Source organism: Ranitomeya imitator, chromosome 2 (assembly GCF_032444005.1).
Source record: "Ranitomeya imitator isolate aRanImi1 chromosome 2, aRanImi1.pri, whole genome shotgun sequence".
In the NCBI taxonomy this organism is placed as follows: domain Eukaryota; kingdom Metazoa; phylum Chordata; class Amphibia; order Anura; family Dendrobatidae; genus Ranitomeya; species Ranitomeya imitator.
In genome coordinates this window covers 457,681,927-457,697,757 of record NC_091283.1, presented here as the reverse complement: position 1 = coordinate 457,697,757, position 15,831 = coordinate 457,681,927, and the positions used below count along the sequence as shown (strand labels likewise).

The following is a 15,831-nucleotide window of genomic DNA, read 5'->3' as shown; positions in this document are numbered from 1 at the left end:
TAAGTGAATAAAAAACAGACTTCTATACCTAGATATGATGGGAATCCAGAGTAATACTTGAACTGTATCCCATAGGAATCACTGTTAAATGTGAACATCATGTAGCTGGATGTACTGCTGTAAACCAGTGGTAACAAAAAGACTTTGGGTTAAGTTTTTTTTTAAGTTGCCTATTTTTAAAAATCCAGTTTTACAACAAATTTTAAATGTTGAGCTGAACACACAATGTAATAGTGGCTGTAGAGCAGAATAAAACATTTTTTTTTTGTTTCTCATATTTCGCCTCTCCATTGCAGAGGTATTAGCAATCATAGTATTTGGCACGTAATGAGTTAACTTTAGCTGAGTCCAAGTGGGTGTTATCAGATAGCCTTCACTGGGGGTGTGTACTTCTCCCTGTAAGAATTGCTATCTGGTAACACCCTCTTGGTATTAACAAAAGTTAACTCGTTATATGCTTTGATTGCTAATACCTCCACAATGAAGAGGTGACATTAAAAAGAAACAAAAATGTTTTATTTCGCTCTGCAGCCACTTTTACATCGTGTGTCTACCTGAACATGAAATATTTGGTGAAAGGTTCTCTCTAATACTGGAGAATCTTTCAGGACGGACTTTAACCAATCAGAAGAAGCAGAAAGTGACTGCAAAATGCATGTCTTTAGGACCCATGTCCTTGCATGACTAGGACTCTGTATTGATTTTAAATGGCACTATGTAATAGTTAATTTCTCCTGTAGTGCCGCTGTAGCTAGTCAGAATACAAGTGATTCCTAATGCAGTGGGGTGCACTGTGATCCACATATATTTACAAATTCAGATTGTCCGAAGTGGACTTTTGGTTTAAAGAAACCCTCCAGACAAAACTGTGATACTGTGTTATACCTGATACAGACAAAACTGGTACACTGTGTTATCCCAATTACAGGGCCTGATGGTTCGGAGCATGACACAGAGATTCAAAGAACACTAAAGAGGAAAAACCTTGTGTTGTGTACCTCCCCTCAAATCCCGCAAGAGGCATAAAATATGAGGTCAGTTTTGCAAATAGGGTTTAAACTAGAGTTTAACCAAAAAAAGCTAATAGATGTATACTATCTGGTGAATTATTTTCTATGCTTTCAAACTGCTTAACCATTTCATAGACATGCAACCCCCTGTGATTCCATCCAGCGTTGAAAGGATCAATTAAAATCCAAAAAGTAAAGTTGAAAAAAAAAGGCTTAAAAAGGAGAAAAAAAAACCTGACCTAGCAGACTGTGAGAAGAGTCAATTGATGATCTTGTACTCGTGTGTGTATTGTTGTACCACTTTGACTGTGTCAGCAGGTGGAAACGCTCATCAGGACATTAAATATTCAAAGAGCTGACTGCGGCAGGGCCAGAGAGAGGCTCCACCAGGATGAAACCCGCTGTCCAGGCTTAATTTTATAAAAAATCTCAGGCCTGTGCTTATATCCAGCTCGTTCTCCGTGTCATGCTTTTAATAGTGTTTGATATAAAGGAAGGCAGACATGCAGGCACTCCCCACCTAGAACTTTTAGGGGTTAAAACCAAAAAAAGTAAACATTAAAACATATATAAATAAAAAAAGTATTTCTTTCAAGGGCTTGCCCAGCCAGGTTACGCTCTTGTACAGTGCGGGATGACTGCAGTAGCCTGTAATTTTTGGCATGTAATCAGGGTGTTGTGCCGTGGAATTGATCTTTACACATAAACTCCTTCTGTGCATTTTGGCTAAGATCAAGTGTAGTGTCTGTACTCATCAGTTTTATACCTGGAGACCAAATAGCTCATGGGTTTTTAGAACGCAGAAATGAGGGTTGCTCCGTCCACTCCACGCATTGACTCGGTATTGCAGTACTCCGGGACTGGTGCACGATAACACTTTTCTGAAAGATGAGTGCTTGGGAAGTATCAAATTGTCAACATTTTCCACTAAAATCAGACAGTGCTAAATGTGCATTTGCACATGTTCATGCAACATCCAGACAATACATAGCATTACCTTTATTCACTTTCTGTTACAGAAACATTTGTTTCAAAAATGTCAATCTTTCCTGGTGACAAACATAGAAACAAAAAAAGTTTTAAAATAAAAATACCTTGTTTTGTACATCAGGGCACAACATATTTGTTTCATTTTCATTTGTATTTATCTTACATGGAAATTTATCTAATTTATTGATCTACGGTATCTAATCTCTATACATATACTATTTATCGAATCTCTATAAAAAGCTATCAGTTTATTTACTCATTCCGACATACCATTATAAAAAAAAAGATTGGGTCCCAGCAATGTAAACATAGAACATAGATTGAATAAAATCCCTTCCCTGCCACAAGAAACAATCCTTTCATTTTGGGTCCTTTTTTTTAGATTTAACCCCTTAGCGACCGCCGATACGCCTTTTAACGGCGGCCGCTAAGGGTACTTAAACCACAGCGCCGTTAATTAACGGCGCTGTGGAAAAAGTGAATAGCGCCCCCCAGAGGCCGATTTTCTCCGGGGTCTCGGCTGCCGGGGGTAGCCGAGACCCCAGAGAACATGATTCGGGGGGTTTTTAACCCACCCCGCATTTGCAATTGCCGGTAATTAACCGTGTACCGGCGATCGCAAAAAAAAACAAAACGCGATCTCTTTTTAATTTCTCTGTCCTCCGATGTGATCGCACATCGGAGGACAGAGAAAAGGGGTCCCAGGTGGCCCCCCAATACTCACCTATCTCCCCCGATGCTCCTCGTGTCTCCCGGTGGGCGCCGCCATCTTCAAATTGGCGGGCGCATGCGCAGTGCGCCCGCCGCCTGGCACCGGGAGAATCTTTGGGGTTTCGGCTGCCTGGGGTAGCCGAGACCCCAAAGAGCATGATCGGGGTCGGTTTTACCGACCCCTGTTTTGCGATCGCCGGTAATTAACTGTTTACCGGCGACTGCAAAAAAAAAAAAAAAGTAAAGTGTAATTCTCTGTCCTCTGATGTGATCGCACATCAGAGGACAGAGAAATAGGGGGATTCGGGGACCCTACAATACTCACCTGTGTCCCTGGATCCTCTTGCTGCTCCTCCTGGCCGCCGGCAGAAGAAAATGGCGGGCGCATGCGCAGTGCGCCCGCCATCTGTCTCCATCTGCCGGCCGGCAGGAGAACAGCAGTTGGGGCTAAAATTAGGGTTAGGGGTAGGGTTAGGGTTAGGGGTAGGGTTAGGGGTAGAGTTAGGTTAGGGTTAGGGGTAGGGGTAGGGGTAGGGTTAGGGGTAGGGTTAGGGGTAGGGTTAGGGGTAGGGCTAGGGTTAGGGCTAGGGTTAGGGCTAGGGTTGGGGCTAAATTTAGGGTTAGGGTTGGGGTAAATTTAGGGTTAGGGTTGGGGCTAAATTTAGGGTTAGGCTTCTTTCACACTTACGTCGGTACGGAGCCGTCGCAATGCGTCGGCCCGACATACCGACGCACGTTGTGAAAATTGTGCACAACGTGGGCAGCAGCTGTAGTTTTTCAACGCATCCGCTGCCCAATCTATGTCCTGGGGAGGAGGGGGCGGAGTTACGGCCACGCATGCGCGGTCAGAAATGGCGGATGCGACGTACAAAAAAACGTTTCATTGAACGTTTTTTTGTGCCGACGCTCCGCCAAAACACAACTGATCCAGTGCACGACGGACGCGACGTGTGGCCATCCGTCACGATCCGTCGGCAATACAAGTCTATGGGCAAAAAACGCATCCTGCGGGCACATTTGCAGGATCCGTTTCTTGTCCAAAACGACGGATTGCGACGGAATGCCAAACGACGCAAGTGTGAAAGTAGCCTTAGTGCTGGGGTTAGGGTTGGGGCTAAAGTTAGGGCTAGGGTTGGGGCTAAAGTTAGGGTTAGAGCTGGGATTAGGGTTTGGATTAGGGTTGGTATTAGGGTTAGGGTTGGCATTAGGGTTACGCTTGGGATTAGGGTTAGGTTTGGGTTTAGGGTTAAGGTTAGGGTTGTGATTAGGGGTGTATTGGGATTAGGGTTAGGTTTGAGGTTAGGGTTGAGATTAGGATTAGGGGTGTGTTGGATTTAGGGTTTTGATTAGGGTTATGGTTAGGGTTGACATTAGGGTTGTTTTGGGGTAAGGGTTGTGATTATGGTTAGGGTTAGTGATTAGGATTATGGATCAGGTTGGGATTAGGGTTAGGGGTGTGTTGGGGTTAGGGTTGGAGCTAGAATTGGGGGGTTTCCACTGTTTAGGTACATCAGGGGGTCTCCAAACACGACAGCCAATTTTGCGCTCAAAAAGTCAAATGGTGCTCCCTCCCTTCTGAGCTCTGCCGTGCACCCAAACAGTGGGTTACCCCCACATATGGGGCATCAGCGTACTCAGGATAAATTGGACAACAACTTCTGGGGTCCAATTTCTCTTGTTACCCTTGTGAAAATAAAAACTTGGGGGCTACAATATCTTTTTTGTGAAAAAAAAAATATTTTTTATTTTCACGACTCTGCATTCTAAACTTCTGTGAAGCACTTGGGCATTCAAAGTTCTCACCACACATCTAGATAAGTTCCTTGGGGGGTCTAGTTTCCAAAATGGGGTCACTTGTGGGGGGTTACTACAGTTTAGGTACATCAGGGGCTCTGCAATCGCAACATAATGCCCACAGACCATTCTATCAAAGTCTGCATTCCAAAAAGGCGCTCCTTCCCTTCCGAGCTCTGCCGTGCGCCCAAACAGTGGTTTACCCCCACATATGGCGCATCAGCGTACTCGGGATAAATTGGACAACAACTATTGCAGTCCAATTTCTCCTGTTACCCTTGTGAAAATAAAAACTTGGGGGCTACAATATCTTTTTTGTGGAAAAAAAATATTTTTTATTTTCACGACTCTGCATTCTAAACTTCTGTGAAGCACTTGGGCATTCAAAGTTCTCACCACACATCTAGATAAGTTCCTTGGGGGGTCTAGTTTCCAAAATGGGGTCACTTGTGCGGGGTTACTACAGTTTAGGTACATCAGGGGCTCTGCAATCGCAACATAATGCCCACAGACCATTCTATCAAAGTCTGCATTCCAAAAAGGCGCTCCTTCCCTTCCGAGCTCTGCCGTGCGCCCAAACAGTGGTTTACCCCCACATATGGCGCATCAGCGTACTCGGGATAAATTGGACAACAACTATTGCAGTCCAATTTCTCCTGTTACCCTTGTGAAAATAAAAACTTGGGGGCTAAAAAATCTTTTTTGTGGAAAAAAAAAATATTTTTTATTTTCACGGCTCTGCATTATAAACTTCTGTGAAGCACTAGGGCATTCAAGGTTCTCACCACACATCTAGATAAGTTCCATGGGGGGGTCTAGTTTCCAAAATGGTGTCACTTGTGGGGGATTTCTACTGTTTAGGCACATCAGGGGCTCTCCAAACTCGACATGGCGTCCGATCTCAATTCCAGCCAATTCTACATTGAAAAAGTAAAACGGCACTCTTTCTCTTCCAAGCTCTGCGGTGCGCCCAAACAGTGGTTTACCCTCGCATGTGGGGTATCGACGTATTCAGGAGAAATCGCACAACAACTTTTGTGGTCTAATTTCTCCTGTTACCCTTGTGAAAATAAAAATTTGTGGGCGAAAAGATCGTTTTTGTGTAAACAAAAGCGATTTTTTATTTTCACGGCTCTACGTTATAAACTTCTGTGAAGCACTTGGGGGTTCACAGTGCTCACCACACATCTAGATAAGTTCCTTAAGGGGTCTAGTTTCCAAAATGGTGTCACTTGTGGGGAGTTTCCACTGTTTAGGCACATCAGGGGCTCTCTAAACGTGACATGGCGTCCGATCTCAATTCCAGCCAATTCTGCATTGAAAAAGTCAAACGGCGCTCCTTCACTTCTAAGTTCTGCGGTGCGCCCAAAAAGTGGGTTACCCCCACATATGGGGTATTGGTATTCAGGAGAAATTGCATAACAAAATTTATGGTTACATTTCAGTTTTTACACTTGTGAAAATAAAAAAAATGGTTCTGAATTAAGATGTTTGCAAAAAAAAGTTAAATGTTCATTTTTTCCTTCCACATTGTTTCAGTTCCTGTGAAGCACATAAAGGGTTAATAAACTTCTTGAATGTGGTTTTGAGAACCTTGAGGGGTGTAGTTTTTAGAATGGTGTCACACTTCATTATTTTCTATCATATAGACCCCTCAAAATGACTTCAAATGTGATGTGGTCCCTAAAAAAAAATGGTGTTGTAAAAATGAGAAATTGCTGGTCAACTTTTAACCCTTATAACTCCCTAACAAAAAAACATTTTGTTTCCAAAATTGTGCTGATGTAAAGTAGACATGTGGGAAATGTTATTTATTAACTATTTTTTGTGACATATCTCTCTGATTTAAGGGCATAAAAATACAAAGTTTGAAAATTGCAAAATTTTAAACATTTTCGCCATATTTCCATTTTTTTCATAAATAATCGCAAGTAATATCGAAGAAATGTTACCACTATCATGAAGTACAATATGTCACGAAAAAACAATCTCAGAATCAGCGGGATCCGTTGAAGCGTTCCAGAGTTATAACCTCATAAAGTGACAGTGGTCAGAATTGCAAAAATTGGCTCGGTCATTAAGTACCAAATTGGCTCTGTCACTAAGGGGTTAACAGGCTTGGCGCCACTGTTAGGATGTCTCTGCTGAATCCACTGATATTCATCCTCTGCCCAGTAGTCGTGCTATATGCCTGCTAGTTTAGACCTCTCAGGTACTGAGACTTGCTGCGTTGCTGACTGATTACCTGGGTGATTTTTCAATTCTGCGATAGGAACACTGCTGTGCAATAAAAGGTTATGTGCACACGTAGTCTGGGTCCACTGCGGATTTTTCCGCAGCGGATTCCAGCAGATTTGATAAATCCGCAGTGCAAAACCACTGCGGATTTACCGCGGTTTTCCTGCGGTTTCCACTGTGGATTTACAACTGCAGTTTTCCATAAGGGCAGTTGTAAATCCGCTGCGGAAAACGCACAAAGAAGTGACATGCTGCGGAAAGTAAACTGCTGCATTTCCACGCGTTTTTTTCCACAGCATGTGCACAGCGGTTTTTTTCCCATACGTTTACATTGAACTGTAAACGAATGGGAAACTGCTGCACAGAGGCGTAGCTACGGTTTCAACTTAGGGGGGGGGCGAAACATCTGAGTGGGCCCCTAACCAGCTAACCCTGATTACAGCTATGGTTGCGCACTCTAATTGTGAATATAGGGGAACCTCAGAATATGACCGCGCTGTTATTGAAAATAAATCTATATGCAAAAACGAACATTGACTTTACCGCCATATTGTGACCATATGCCACTTTGATAGTCAAAATACTCTGAGTGCCCCTATAACAATAATAATCTTTATTTTTATATAGCGCTAACATATTCCGCAGCGCTTTACAGTTTGCACACATTATCATCGCTGTCCCTGTTTGGGCTCACAATCTAAATTCCCTATCAGTATGTCTTTGGAATGTGGGAGGAAACCCACACAAACATGGGGAGAACATACAAACTCTTTGCAGATGATGTCCTTAGTGGGGCTTGAACCCAGCACTCCAGCGCTGCAAGGCTGCAGTGCTAACCACTGCGCCACTGTGCAATGATGCTTAAGTGCCCACTTAACATTTAATAATGTCCCCTAAGTTCCCTCATGAACTGCTCCATTATACACAGTATGGTGAGCTTAAAGCTTCCCTATACACAATCTAAGGCCCCCACAGCTCCCCTATACCCAGTATGATGATTCTATAACTCCCCGATACACCGTATGATGTTCTCACTGCTCCCCTCTACACAGTATGATCCCACTGTTCCCCTATAGATAGTATGAGCCCAATGCTCCCCTATACACAGTATAATGCTGACAGAACTCCACTATAGAAAGTATAATGCCCCCCAGAGCTCCCCTATATACAGTGTAATGGGCCAACAGCTCCCATATGCACACTATGCCTTCACAGTTCCCTATACACAGTATGATGTCCCCCACAGTTCCCCTGTACACAGTTTGATGTGCTCACAGCTCCCTTATACACAGTATGATGGGATTGCAGCTCCCCTATACACAGTATGATGTGTGTACAGCTTCCTTATACACAGTATGATGGACTCACAGCTCCATTATACACAGTATGATGGGCCCACAGCTCTCTTATACACAGTATGATGGGCTTGCAGCTCCCTTATACACAGTATGATGGGCTTGCAGCTCCTGCTCCCTTATACACAGTATGATGGGCTTGCAGCTCCTGCTCCCTTATACACAGTATGATGGGCCCGCAGCTCCCTTATACACAGTATGATGGGCCCACAGCTCCCTTATACACAGTATGATGGGCCCACAGCTCCCTTATACACAGTATGATGGGCCCACAGCTCCCTTATACACAGTATGATGGGCCCACAGCTCCCTTATACACAGTATGATGGGCCCACAGCTCCCTTATACACAGTATGATGGGCCCACAGCTCCATTATACACAGTATGATGGGCCCACAGCTCCCTTATACACAGTATGATGGGCCCACAGCTCCCTTATACACAGTATGATGGGCCCACAGCTCTCTTATACACAGTATGATGGGCTTGCAGCTCCCTTATACACAGTATGATGGGCTTGCAGCTCCTGCTCCCTTATACACAGTATGATGGGCTTGCAGCTCCTGCTCCCTTATACACAGTATGAAGGGCTTGCAGCTCCTTTATACACAGTATGATGGGCCCGCAGCTCCCTTATACACAGTATGATGGGCCCACAGCTCCCTTATACACAGTATGATGGGCCCACAGCTCCCTTATACACAGTATGATGGGCCCACAGCTCCCTTATACACAGTATGATGGGCCCACAGCTCCCTTATACACAGTATGATGGGCCCACAGCTCCCTTATACACAGTATGATGGGCCCACAGCTCCATTATACACAGTATGATGGGCCCACAGCTCCCTTATACACAGTATGATGGGCCCACAGCTCCCTTATACACAGTATGATGGGCCCACAGCTCCCTTATACACAGTATGATGGGCCCACAGCTCTAACGCATCGGGTATTCTAGAATATGCATGTCCACGTTGTATATTGCCCAGCCACGTAGTATATTGCCCAGTTGCGTAGTATATTGCCCAGTCGTGTAGTATATTGCCCAATCGCGTAGTATATTGCCCAGCGACATAGTATACAGCACAGAGCCACGTAGTATCTTGCACAGCGACGTAGTATATTGCCCAGCCACGTAGTATATTGGCCAGTCACATATTGCCCAGCCACATAGTATATAGCACAGCTCACGTAGTATATTGTCCAGCACAGAGCCACGTAATATAAAGAATTAAAAAAAATAAAAATAAACATATACTCACCTATAGCCCGGTGAAGTCCTGCTATACTTACCATCCGCCGCCTTTCTCGCTCCTCGCCACGCTCCCGGGATCGCTCCATTGCAAGCGGCAGCTTGCACTCCCAGGGCTGGTGTGAGCAGGACCTATGATGACGTCGCGGTCACATGACCGTGACGTCACGGCAGGTCCTTGTCGCACACCAGCCCTGGGACGGAATCGGAAGCTGCCGCTTGCAATGGAGCGGTCCAGGGAGCGTGGCGAGGAGCGAAAAAGGCAGTGGAGGGTGAGTATAGCAGGTTTTTTGTTTTTTTTATTATTTTTAACATGACATTTTTACTATTGATGCTGCATAGGCAGCATCAATAGTAAATAGTTGGGGACACACAGGGTTAATAGCAGCAGTAACAGAGTGCGTTACACCGCAGGCCGTTACCGCTGCCATTAACTCTGTGTGAGCGGTGAGTGGAGGAGATTACGGAGCCGGCGTAGGGGAGGAACTAATCGGACTGTGGCCGTCGCTGATTGGTCGCAGCAGCCATGACAGGCAGCTGCCGAGACCAATCAGCGAATGAATAACCGTGACAGAAGGACAGACAGACGGAAGTGACCCTTAGACAATTATGTATATAGATGATGGGCCCACAGCTCCCTTATACACAGTATGATGGGCCCACAGCTCCCTTATACACAGTATGATGGGCTTGCAGCTTCCCTATACACTGTGTGATGGACCCGCAGCTCCCTTATACATAGTATGATTGGCCTACAGCTCCCGTATACACAGTATGATGGACCCGCAGCTCCCGTATACACAGTGTGATGGACCCGCAGCTTCCATATACACAGTATGATGGGCTTGCAGCTCCCTTATACACAGTATGATGGGCTTGCAGCTCCCTTATACACAGTATGATGGGCCCACAGCTCCCTTATACACAGTATGATGGGCTTGCAGCTCCCTTATACACAGTATGATGGGTCACAGCTCCCTTATACACAGTATGATGGGCTTGCAGCTCCCCTATACACAGTATGATGGGCTTGCAGCTCCCCTATACACAGTATGATGGGCTTGCAGCTCCCCTATACATAGTATGATGGGCCCACAGCTCCCTTATACACAGCATTATGGGCTTGCAGCTCCCCTATACACAGTATGATGGGCCCACAGTTCCCTTATACACAGTGTGATGGACCCGCAGCTCCCTTATACATAGTATGATTGGCCCACAGTTCCCGTATACACAGTATGATGGACCCGCAGCTCCCGTATACACAGTGCGGTGGGCCCGCAGCTCCCGTATACACAGTGTGATGGACCCGCAGTTCCCATATACACAGTGTGATGGGCCCGCAGCTCCCGTATACACAGTGTGATGGACTCACAGCTCCCTGTCATGATTTGGATGTCCTGGTCATTTACTCATCCTCCGGCGTATTCACTATTTTGTGGCACTGCTGCAGTGCCGCTGCTCAAACTTGTGAGCGCAGTTTCTGACAGGCCAGAAGTTAGAAGTTATGTCACAAGCGCTCAATGTAAGACTATGAGGCTATGTGCACTTGTTGCGGATTCGTGTGCGGAATTACCATGGATTTCCTGTGTTTTTTGTGCAGATTTCACCTGCGTTTTACCACCTGCATATTTCTATTGTGGAGCAGGTGTAAAACGCTGCGGAATCCGCAAAAAGAATTGACATACTACGAGAAATACAACGCAGCGTTTCCGCGCGGTATTTTCCGCACCATGTGCACTGCGGATTTGGTTTTCCATAGGTTTACATGGCACTGTAAACCAGACGGAAAACTGCTGCGGATCCGCAGCGGCCAATCCGCAACGTGTGCACATAGCCTGAGCGTGAGAAAGAGGCCAGAACGAGGCTCCCATAGACTCACATTGATTAGTGACCTCTGCGCTGCTCCATGAAACACTGGAGCCGCGGACAGGTCACAAACTGCAGGAGACGGAGCCGATCAGAGACAAAAACAGATGAAAACGCCAGAAGGTGAGTATCAGACTGGGGGTAGGGGATGTGGATTTTCAGCACCGCTCCAGCAGTAAAATAAAAAATAATGCTGGAGTAATGCTGTAAAGGTGATGCAGGTCTTGGTTACTGTATGCGGGCTCCTTATACTAATACTCATAAAAGACCCAGGTGGTACGCATCAAAAGCCCCCCACCCCCATCTCCAGCCTCCCCAGACAGCAAATATTACATGTCATGGAGTACATATCATATAATAACAAAACATAATATTCAGCCCCCAGTGACCTGTCCCCCCTCCCCCACTTCAGCCCCAATACCCCCATCATCTCACATCCACCCCTCAGTGCCCTGTCCCTCCCTCCCCCACTTTCAGCCCCCACAAACAATATCCCAACGGTCTCACAGTGACATACCTGAATTTAATAAATCTAATAAGTTCCATCCCCACTTACTGATAAAGTTTGCACTGCAGGCAGGACCAGGAAGTAAGTGAAATGTAAGAAGTGGGCACTAGGACCCAGCGTGCCTGAGCCAATCCCAGCGTGCACAGACTGAAGAAAAACTGCAGCCAGGAAAAGCTTCAGGATCAGGTCAGGCGGGCGAAACCATTCACTGCAGGGGGGAGACTGCAGCCGCCACTGTGCTAGCAGTGTGCAGAGTCTCCGTCAGACAGGAGCAGACATACTGTTTTGCTTCTATGCTGTGCTCTGCCTCGTCACAGAAGTGGCCCTGCCCTGGCTCCCAGTGGGCCCCTTCATGTGATAGGGCCCGGAGCGATGGCCCCCTCTTCCCCCCCAGTAGCTACACTACTGTCTGCTGCGGATCCGCAGCAAAATCCGCATCGTGTGCACATAGCCAAAGCACTTTTACATCCTAGGCTTGCCTAATACAGCCAGCCCAAACAAAAGTCCATCATTGATAGATGATTTTGGAGTTTTCCTGGGAAAATACTGTAAAATACTAATACATCTAAGGTGAATGTTTCATGACAGAAGAATTTACTATAAAAGTCAGTCTAGCAAAGAACTTTACTAAGTAATATCTATATCCTGGTGTGAATTTCTACTCTTCTGATCCTTGTCACTGAGCTGTACAATTATTTATTGCCATTTCAACAGCTTTTGAAAACTCCCATAAATAAATGTACAGGACTTCTGGAAAAGATGAAAATGCTTACTTGATAAAACACTACTTTAAAAAGGTCCAAACATTCATAAAGCTTCTCTACTGTGGTTTTAGCATGTTTTAAAGAAAAATGTATTATTAGTTAAAGATATAACGCTGAGCGAACCATGAAAGTCAAAGTTCCTCATTACAAAAAGTGTTTTATTTTCAACTGCTGTAGTGTTTCACCCCTTCAAGTGATATGATGTATATTTATTTCATATGTCCAGTCCCTGACTTTGATGCGGGCTCGTACGCCGAGCCTGCATCTTTCCCGACAGATATTGTCTGATTCAATCTCTGACAGCGGCATTTAAAATGGGCCAGCAGGTGGGTCAGTCATTGCAAGCACCCATCGACGCTCCTGTGACGTGATCTAGGGGCGCCATGACAGCGGTGGGTTGACGAAGACCTCTGTGCTTGTCATGACGATACCCATGTGAAAGCCAGCATTTAGCTGGGGTTCATAGGATATCGTGATTTTCACTATATAGTAATGCCCCATTAAAAATAAAAGAATTAAACAAAAACAAAAACACACATATTTGGTATACCTGCATTAGTAAGAATACAATCTATCAAAATATAAAATAAATGAATCTGATCAATAAACCGCTTAACAATTAAAAAAATCAAAAAGCCAGAATTATGTTTTTTGGCTGTCGCAACATTGCAATACTATGCACTAAGAGGAGAAAAACATTGTATCTACCACAAAATGTTGTCAGTAAAAACTTCCACTGATTTTTGTTATGCTGTAATGTCTATTGTCTGTACAAGTCCCCTTTATAATTTGTAAAGTGCTGCAGAATATGTTGGCGCTATATAAATAAAATGTATTATTTATTATTATTATCCACTCAAGGCGCAAAAAATAAGCCCTCACATACCCCCATATCCCAAAAAATTGTAAACATTACGGGTCTCGGAACATGGCAACACAAGCAAAATTTATTTATTGGCTACAAATTTCCAAACTTTTTTTCACCAATTAAAAAAAAAAAATAACTACATATGTTTAGTATTTGTGCTGTGTTAGGCCTGACCCACACGTTCAGATAATTCCGGTACCGGAAAAATCGGTACCGGAGTTATCCGTGTCCGTGTGCTCACGTGGCACATCAGTGTGGCACACGTGCGGCAGCCGTGTGCCGTCCGTGTGCCGACTGAGTACCACACGCACCGTGCGGGAGACAGCGCTAGAGTTAAGCACTGTCCCCTGCTTTGGGTGCTGAATCCAGAATTAATTCCTTCTTCCCAGCAGCGTTCGCTGGAGAGAAGGAATGAAAAATCATTTTTTTTTAAATTTTTGTTGTTAAAATAAAGTTCCCAGTAATCTCCCCCCTCCCTCCCCCTGTGCGCCCGCCCGCTGGCATTAAAATACTTACCCAGCTCCCTCGATGCTTCCTATCAGCGTCGCAGCTCTTCCTGTATGAGCGGTCACGTGGTGCCGCTTATTACAGTGATGAATATGCGGCTCCACCTCCCATAGGGGTGGAGCCACATATTCATCACTGTAATAAGCGGCACCACGTGACCGCTCATACAGGACAAGCAGCGACGCTGATAGGAAGCATCGAGGGAGCTGGGTAAGTATTTTAATGCCAGCGGGCGGGCGCACAGGGGGGAGGGAAGGGGGAGCTTACCAGGAACTTTATTTTAACAACAACAACAACAACAAAAAAAGATTTTTCATTCCTTCGCTCCAGTGAACGCTGCTGGAGGGAAGAAATCAATGGGGCTTCAGCACCACAAGCTAGGGGGACAGCGCTTACTGTGGCGCTGTCTCCTGCACAGCACACGGACTGCACATGGACAGCATCCGTGTGCGGTACGTGTTTTACACGGACCCATTGACTTTAATGGGTCCGTGTGATCCGTGTGTTCCCACAAACACTGACATGTCTCCGTGTTTTTCAAACGGACACACGGTCCGTGAAAACACGCTGACATGTGCAGAGACACATTGATTTTAATGTGTCTACGTGAGTCAGTGTCTCCGGTACGTGGGGAAACTGACACCTCACGTACCGGAGCCACTGACGTGTGAAACCGGCCTGATTGTACTAACCTTGAGAATTATATTGCCAAGTCAGTTTTACTATGTAGTGAAGATGGTAAATAAAAAAAATTGTGGAATTGCACTTTTTTATGCAATTTTAACGTGCCTAGAATTTTTTTTCTTGCTTTACACTGCATCAGATGATAAAATTAATGATGTCATTCAAAAGTACAACTTATCCCGCAAAAAACAAGCTCTTTAAGGGTATGTGCACACGTTGCGGATTCTCTGCGGATCCGCAGCGTTTTTTGCAGTGCAGAAATGCTGCAGATCCGCATTTGATTTACAGTACAATGTAAATGAATGAGAAAAAAAATGCTGTGCACACTTTGCAGAAAATCCGCTGCGGAAACGCTGCGGTTTAAAAGAAGTAGCATGTAACTTCGTTTTTGTGAATCTGCAGCGTTTTTGTACCCATTCCATTATAGAAAACCACATGGGTAAAAAACGCACAAATCTACAAGAAAAACGCAGCAAAAACGCACAAAAGACGCTGCGGAACCGCACAAAAAACGCGACAAATCCGCAGGTGCGTTTTCTGCCAGGAGAGGCAGAATCCGCACCAGAAATTCCTAAGCCTAATCCGCAACGTGTGCACATAGCCTTAGGGTTATGTGGATGGAAAAATTAAAAAGTTATGGCTCTTGGAAGAAGGGGAGGAAAACATGAAAACAAAAAAAACAAAACAGAAAAAGCCTGGTCATAAAGGGGAAGTATTGGTAAAACTTGATCTTAAAATAAAGCTGGACACGAGAAAAGGAGCCTGGGCATGCTGAGAAGTGTCCGCTGGCATCTCCATCCAGCTTCTCTATGTCCGGCTCGGCTTGATGAACAGGTCTCTAGTTACGTATGGGAAGAGACGTGTAAATTAATCTGGGCCAGGTAAGGAAGAGCCAAATGCTTGGAATAAAGCTTATTTGTTTGTAATGAGGAACCCTGACTGGATTTCGTGATGTCATATTTTGGCAGTATTAACATAAAAAAAGACTATTGTCATTTTGATATTATATCAACACTAATTTATTGCTGATGCATTTATACTTCAGTCATTCACAGCTTGTATGTGGGATATTTAGCCCCACCTTAAAACACAATGCTTGGCTTTTCTGCTGTAATTTTTCCTGCATCTTTTGTGGATGCAAAAACATAGTCTGTTGTAAATTTCTAGCAAAACACAAAAATGTCTACACAAATAACTCCTTGACGAGATTTAGGGTCCTTTTGCTGCGTGCAGCATGCTGAAGGTATGGGAATTTTTCATAAGTAATTTTGAATGCTG

General features: G+C 44.8%; 1 pseudogene; it reads left to right on the top strand.

Annotated features, from left to right (window-relative positions):
• Positions 1 to 1,716: 1,716 nt before the first annotated feature.
• Positions 1,717 to 1,884, top strand: LOC138668272 (U2 spliceosomal RNA; annotated as a pseudogene).
• Positions 1,885 to 15,831: the final 13,947 nt, after the last annotated feature.